This window comes from Lepidochelys olivacea, assembly GCF_965140295.1.
Source record: "Lepidochelys olivacea isolate rLepOli2 genome assembly, chromosome: 10".
Lineage (NCBI taxonomy): Eukaryota > Metazoa > Chordata > Testudines > Cheloniidae > Lepidochelys > Lepidochelys olivacea.
Window position 1 is genome coordinate 6,986,372 of NC_140420.1, and position 7,508 is coordinate 6,993,879.

At 38.9% G+C, this 7,508-nt stretch overlaps 1 protein-coding gene across 4 annotated transcripts in view; it reads right to left on the reverse strand.

Moving 5' to 3' along the window:
* Positions 1-7,508, reverse strand: part of EPN2 (epsin 2) — a 70,813-nt gene that overhangs the window by 40,153 nt on the left and 23,152 nt on the right. The gene's annotated exons all lie outside the window — the stretch shown is intronic.

A 7,508-nucleotide genomic window follows, 5' to 3' on the forward strand; every position in this document is an offset into this window, starting at 1 on the left:
TTGTAAATCCAAAATATTGTCAAGGGAACTCAACTGTAAGCTTTATGAATGCAAAACCTTTTTAACTTTTTTGAAGATGGTTAGATTTCAAATTGGCAGAGGCCTATTTAAGCTTTACAATGCATTACTCAAGTGAACAGACATTCAGATATTAACGCTGTATGTTTACTATGTCAATTGTATTAAGATTAATTATATCCTTTGATTTTCAAATTTAAAAAAATCATTGCATTGTTTTACAAATTACTAATAAAACCAGTTTAAATTCTCAAAAAACACCGATTCCAGAAGGAAAAAGTTACCACACTGGCAGAACAAGGATTGTACTTTTAAAAATGTTCTCCAGTAATGTTTCTCCAGACTTGTATAAGAAACTGCACTATCTGTAACAAAAGGCGTGGGTGAGAATTAACACACTGATTACAAGCTTAACATTACCATCATTCTTCAGATTACTATGATGCCATTTTGAATGAAGGCAGAATTAGGGTTCAACTTAGGAAGATAACTTTTCTAAGTCAGTAATAAATGTACAACTTTATAACAGTGAAAGAACAGTACAAAAGAATATGTCCTTTCAAGAATACAATTCTCCACAAATAAGATCAGTGACCACAAGATTAATTATTACAGATTTTTTTTAATCTGTCTCAATATTTATTCTTGGAAGAATTAAGATACAAACTACTATAGTTTAAGTATTGCAGAAAATTAAGTTGGCCATAAGACCAGACCTGAAGAAAAGCTCTGTGTAAGTTTGAAAGCTTGTCTTTCTCCAACAGAAGTTGGCCCAATAAAGATAAACAAACACCAACAAACACCTAACCCACTTTGTCTCTCTAATAAGAGTTAAAAACAGACTTCAAATAAAAGGCATCAGCATAGTGCAATCCTTTACATTTATTTAAATCCAACTCACAGGAAAAGAATTTTGATCTATCATCAGACAAACACCAGAAGGAACAGAGCTCAGTAGCAGCATCTGGATAGGAAACAGAGATTACACTGCTCCGAGAGGAGTCTCCTCAGCTTGGCAGAGGAGTCCCCATCTAAACATCTGAACTCCACTCCCTCCACAACTGGGGAAAAAACTGGTGAAGTTTTGCAACAAGATAACAATGAAGCCAAGAGCTTAGCACCATTCAGAAAAGGCTTGGATATTTATATGGATAACAAGAACATTCAGAATAACAGTAGGCATAAAAAAAATAAAAGATACTGCAATACCTGGATATAAACTACACGTGAAGTACCGATTAGGTTAGAGGAGGGAATAGTACTATACTAAGAAATTCCATAGAATATGAGACAATTCTGAGTGGTGAGGATGGATACATCGAGTCTGTATGGATACTAATCCTAAAATCAGAGGAATACAAGTATACTAATAGGATTACATGACTAGCCATCTGATCGGGAAAAGGTTATTGGGTGCCCAATGTTATGAAAAAAACAAAGAGGTAAGTAATAAAAACAGCAACAAGAAGCAACTTCAACTACCTACATATAAACTGGCAGTGTTACAAATGGACACGGTTTGGAAAACTAATTTCAACATCCATAGCTGAACTACTAAGTAAGAGCAACCACAGCATAATTAAGTCCAAGACCCTTGGAGGAGGATTCATATAAAAAACTAGCATTCCTCCGCTAAGCTTTAGAAAGGAGTATTTCAAAGTGAAGTAGCCTTCGAAAAGACCCTTAATTATTGCTTGACTTTCATCAGGTGCGTAAGAAACCACGCGTCTTGCACTCAAGAATGTGCCCTAGACTGAAGCACCTATTTTAACAGAGAGGAAACCAAACAGTCAGTGCTATGCCCTGAAACGGGCCAAGAGCAGAACTTCCTCTGTTGAGTCACCAGGTGCTTGAACCCCAGCATAAAAGTAAAGGGTATATGATGGTCAATCATACTAGCAGGTAGACTGAATTATCCCCAACATTGGCCATATCTGCACTAGGAAAAAAACATTTCTTTCTGTAGTGAAGACAAAGCCCAAGATACAAGTGGGATTTGAAGCCTCTCTCAATACAAAGGTGGTCTGCAGGGAATCCAAAGTTTGGGGGAAAGGCTGAGGTTGAGGCTTATGTTTTATTTATTTTTGAGTTACCAATAAAGCCAAACACTGGAAATGAGTGAGTTTGCACTATGTGTATACACTCTGGCATGTGATGGGAACTCTATCTGATTATAGTCTAATTCTCCCAGTTTGAATGATGTGCTGCAGTAGCAACAGAAAGTGGCATATGTTACAGGCACAAGTGGTAAACCTGCAGTAGACAGAATAGAATAAAGGGATCTAAAGAGGAACACTTTGAAAAATATGAAATTGTTTGCTATGTTAATAAGTGAGCACACTGAATTAGGTGCAGCAGAAACAAAGGTGTTCTTAGCTCTTCAACAAAATTAAAAGACTTCATTTGATCATTTGTACTTCTGTAGAAAATTATAAGATTGTTACACAGTGCAAACTCTAGCATTCAGATACTTTACATATTCATACCTTGAAATAATTATGCAATTTCAATTGCTAATTAAATAGCTTTGTTTGATATGAGTCAGCAAAACAGTGCTGAGTCCAATCATTAACATGGTACCTTTTTTGACCCAGTTTAGAAACATTTTGCCTCCCTGGTCCAGCTATTCCACTTTTTGCTACTCTGAAACCTAGTATTTTGAGTGACTTTCATTTTATCCTATTAAAAATAGCAAAGAAGGGCTTGGGGGAAGGACCATCTCGTGTTAATTCGCTTTACCTAAAATAAAAATGTGCCAAGAGTTTAATTTCATTTTTTCAGTTATTTTGTCACTAGCAATAAATCAAGTTCTTGGCACTTCATAAAGCAAACACTAAAAGATACACAACTCATCTGCTTCCCCATTCTTATAAAATTAATATTTTACTTGACCTTAACATTTGGAGAATACGAGAACAGCCTTTGAGATAAAAGTTAAATATTGCCATTTGATAAAGAAAGAACATTTTTAACGCATGATTAGTTGGTTTCATAGAAAACAATTATTTTCATAGAAAATTTAGGATTCTTTTAAGAGGCCTTAGTGAATTAGCATCTCACCAATGAACGAATACAAAGTACAATATACTTGCAACTTCAACAAAAAATCACAGTCCCCATTGTAAACAGTATAATTGCAACTGCAGCAAAAAGTAAAACCTGTTTATTACAGTTATTGCTCTTTGCAAAAAGCAGCTGCAGGGACCACCAACATGAACAGATTTCTTAAAAGGGATAGCCAAGGCTTCTTGTTGGTGGTGGTTTCTTTTTTTAACTGAGGCCCCTAAAATTTCATCCACCTAATATTGCTGCCTATCACAGTGGGCCACTTTTTCTCTATTTTCTAATAATTTTGTCACCTTTTGTACAAAAAGGAATGGAATATGCAATTCTGAAGAGAGAAAACTACAGTTTACCTGTAATGTCAGGAGTAATCTTGGGGGTGGGGTGATGAGAATATCTAATTTCTCAATTTCCTTTAGGTCTTATTCAAACACTTTCATAATATGTATAACCCTGAAGGATTCTCCTCATGACAGTTATTCAGATATCGAATGCAGATGGAAGGACTCTTGACTATTTCTGCCTATCAGATCTGAACCAAGAGACTAAATGAAATTCACAAGAGATAAACCACCATCTTTAGTTTGCTAAGACAAACACAGAAATGAGGCCAATGCACACAGACATTAATAAAACAATTCAAAAGAGAAGCCATATAAATCCACCTAATGTACAGATTTCAATAGAATCCACTGAGTGGTCTGAAATGTACAGCCACACACTGAAGTTTGTCTATACCAGGGGTTGGCAATTTGCAGCACGTGTGCCAAAGGCAGCACGCAAGCCGATTTTTACTGGCACGCTGCTGTCAGCCGGGGTCCCGGCCGCCACCCGCACTCAGCCCGCTGCCGGCCTGGGTGAACGGAACCCCAGGCCTGCAGCAGGCGGAGTGGGGCTGGCTGCCGGGACCCCGGCTGGCAGGAGCTGGCGGACAGAACCCCAGACCGGCGGCGGGCTGAGCGGCTCAGCCCGCCACCAGTCTGGGGTTCTGTCCACCAGTGCAGTGTGTTACATTTCTCCCCATAGGAATGTGCTACTTACAGCGTACTGCTTACGGCTGCCAGTCCTGGTGCTCTGCAAGTAGCTCATTCCTACGGGGAGAAATTGAATACACTACGCCGGCGTAAGGAAGGCTGTGCCTCCCCAAACAGCCGGCCCACTTCCCGCCCCCTGACTGCCCCCCTCATAACCCCTGACCCATCCAACACCCCCCCCCTGCTCCTTGTCCCCTGACCATCCCCTCCTGGGACCCCCCGCCCCTAACCACGCCCTGGGACCCCATCCCCCCATCCAAGCCCCCGCTGCTCCCTGTCTGCCCCGACCCCTATCCACACCTCCAACCCCTGACAGGCCCGCCAGGACTCCCACGAATATCCAACCACCCCTGTTCCCCGTCCCCTTACCATGCCGCTCAGAGCACCAGGACTGGCAGCCGTAAGCAGTACACCATAAGTAGCACATTCCTATGGGGAGCAATTGAATACACTACACCTGGCCCCGCTCAGCCTGCTGATGGGCTGGAGTTCTCAAAATATGTTCTCTCACCCTTTATCAAAAATTACACTACATTAGCTTAAAAACTTTAAAACTTTGTATATTACAGTAATCGTTAAAAAATGTATAATGTTAATAAATACATAGGGTTGATGAAACAAAGTAGTTGTGCTTATGTGCCTGCGCTTAATTTGTGTTTTCGATGATTTACCTTCTAAAAAAATCTCACGTCTCGCATCCCCAGAAAGGGCATCTTGCACCCCCAGGGGGTGCGTGCACCCCAGGTTAAGAACCACGGCACTAAACTGATAAGATCTGCATTTTAATTTAACTTTAAATGAAGCTTCTTAAATGTTTTTAAAACCTTGTTTATTTTACATACAACAGTAGTTTAGTCACATAATATAGACTTATAGAGAGAGACCTTCCAAAAATGTTAAAATGTATGACTGGCACGCGAAACCTTCAATTAGAGTGAATAAATGAAGACTCGGAACACCACTTCTGAAAGGTTGCCGACCCTTGGTCTACACTGATAAAATAGCCTTCACTCAAAGCAAGAAACTCAGTAAGAAAATTTAAACAGGGTCAAGTTAAGTATGCAACTAAAACTGAAAAAAATACAGGTGTAAATATCCCTTTCATATCAAGTAGACGTTAGCGTCAAGGTTTTCAATATTACTAAAACTAAAACAGCCAGACCACAGACACCAGATTTTAGCTGGAGGACATACTGGGAGGAAGAAATACACATACAAGCTAGATTAGTCATTACTATCAGTACATATGAGAAAAAAATGCCCTTTTTGACCTGTTGGTACTAATTATCACACTACTTCAGGAGAGAGTTATCAAACAGGTTAAACTGCACACATTTCTACAAACAAGATATTTTAACAAAAATATCCAATTTTCCCCTTTTCCTACAAGAAAGGGAGATCTGCAAATTTTCTCACAAAGATTCAGATTACATTCATAAAAAGGGATTCAGCCAGACATAGCTAAAAATGTGTTCATATTCTAGAAAAGTGAAATACACAATGGATTAATGTAACATCTGTACAGTGTTGTGTGTGCAGTTTCAAGTACATGGAAAGGAGTGGTTTACACAACTATACAATACAAAACTACATTTTATTAGTAGTACCAGAGATCCTCAAACCCCAGCCCCATTCATTCATGACTAACTCTTAATGCGAAAATATTTGTATTACTGTAGAGCCTAGAGGCCACAGCCAAGATCCCCGTTGTGCTACACACTGTACCCGCAGTGACAGACAGTCTCTGTCCCCAAAGAGTTTACAAAACAACTAGATAAGACAGAGGGTGCAAGGGGACACAGAGGCACAGTGAACTGACTTGCCCAAGGTCACACAGCAGGCAAGTGGCAGAGATAAAAACAGAACCCAGGTCTCCCAACTCTCAGTCCAATTGCTTCATCCACATGCTGCCTCCCATAAGACATGCCTCATGCCACATATTTTAACATCAAGCTAGCTGAGTCAAATATAGACCCTAAGACAAGCAGGAGCAACTCGAATGAAGCTAATACTTATCTGTTGTTATATTATCCCTAAAGTTGCACACAAAAACTAATTGGGAATATTACAGTTCCAAAATAATTTTGCAGTGTTATTGTAGCTGTGCTGGTCGCAGGATGAGAGAAAGACAAGGTAGACGAGGTAACTTTTTATTGGACCAACTACTGTTGGTGGAGAGTACATGCTTTTTGAGCTAAAAAGAGCTGAAAAACTCTGTGTAGCTCAAAAGCTTGTATCTTCTACACCAACAGAAGTTGGTCCAATAAAAGATATTACCTCCCCACTGTCTCTCTCTCAGTTTCAAAGTAAAGCGTTCAAGTCAGGAACCGGTGAAGTTAAGGTTAACTCTTCCTTCCTCCCGCCACACACACAGATTTGTGTTTTATAACTTGAAGTAGCAACCTGGTAATACCGGACTGGAAAGACTAGTGATAACATCCACTATGGCAAATCCTATACTGCTATATTAAAATCCATTTTGTAAATATTCAGGACAAACCATGTTATTACACACCATTGCTTAATACATCTATTAATACCAGTTGCTAAATTTTGGAACATTGTTTTGCTTACATTTTAATGCTCCCTGGAAGATGCAAGTAAATTGTCTTATAATTTAGTAGCTACACTGTGTGAAAAGTCCTCACTTTCCACGTACAAAAAAAAGACTACCTTTACTTAATACATTAATACCTGCCATGAAGGAGTTTAGTCAGAATACACAAATAAGCAGGGTGGATAAAAATCAATGACTTTAAAAAAAAATCCGATTTTTTTTGATAAAATGCTTTTTGAGGGAAAAAACCTATCTAAAGATAGTTTTAATTAAGATATATTATAGCTGAAAGATATCTCATCATGGAATAGGAATTATAAATTCTAATTCCATAGTATGAGATAAAATATTCATGTAATATTTAAGAAAAGTTTTGTAAATGAGTTCCAATAGTTTATGGATTAGGGGCCCAATCTTATGGGGTTCCAGGGGCTTCTGTATAAATTATTTAGGATAATCTTTCTATCTACCCAATGGGACTCAGTGCTCAGTCTAGAAGATACCATCAGAGATGCTTAGTTTTGCAGTTTTCAAACTGTGGATTTGGGTCTCCAGAGATAACATGCTTGTTAACAGCACAAATGTTGGTTGGTTGGTAGATGGATGGATAGAAAGATATGAGAAATAGCAGACCTCAACCCTATTGTCCCTCTGCAAATTTGTGTACACAGAGTCAATCTCTCTCTAAAAGTGCAAAGTTTCAAAAAGTTCAATGAACAGAAGATTGTTGGGGGCGGAACAGACCTGGACAAGGAGAAAAAATCTGGAGATAAATGTGAGAAGGGAGGGACAGGCAGTAGAAATAAAAGTGAAACTACTTGAGCAGCATATTCCAG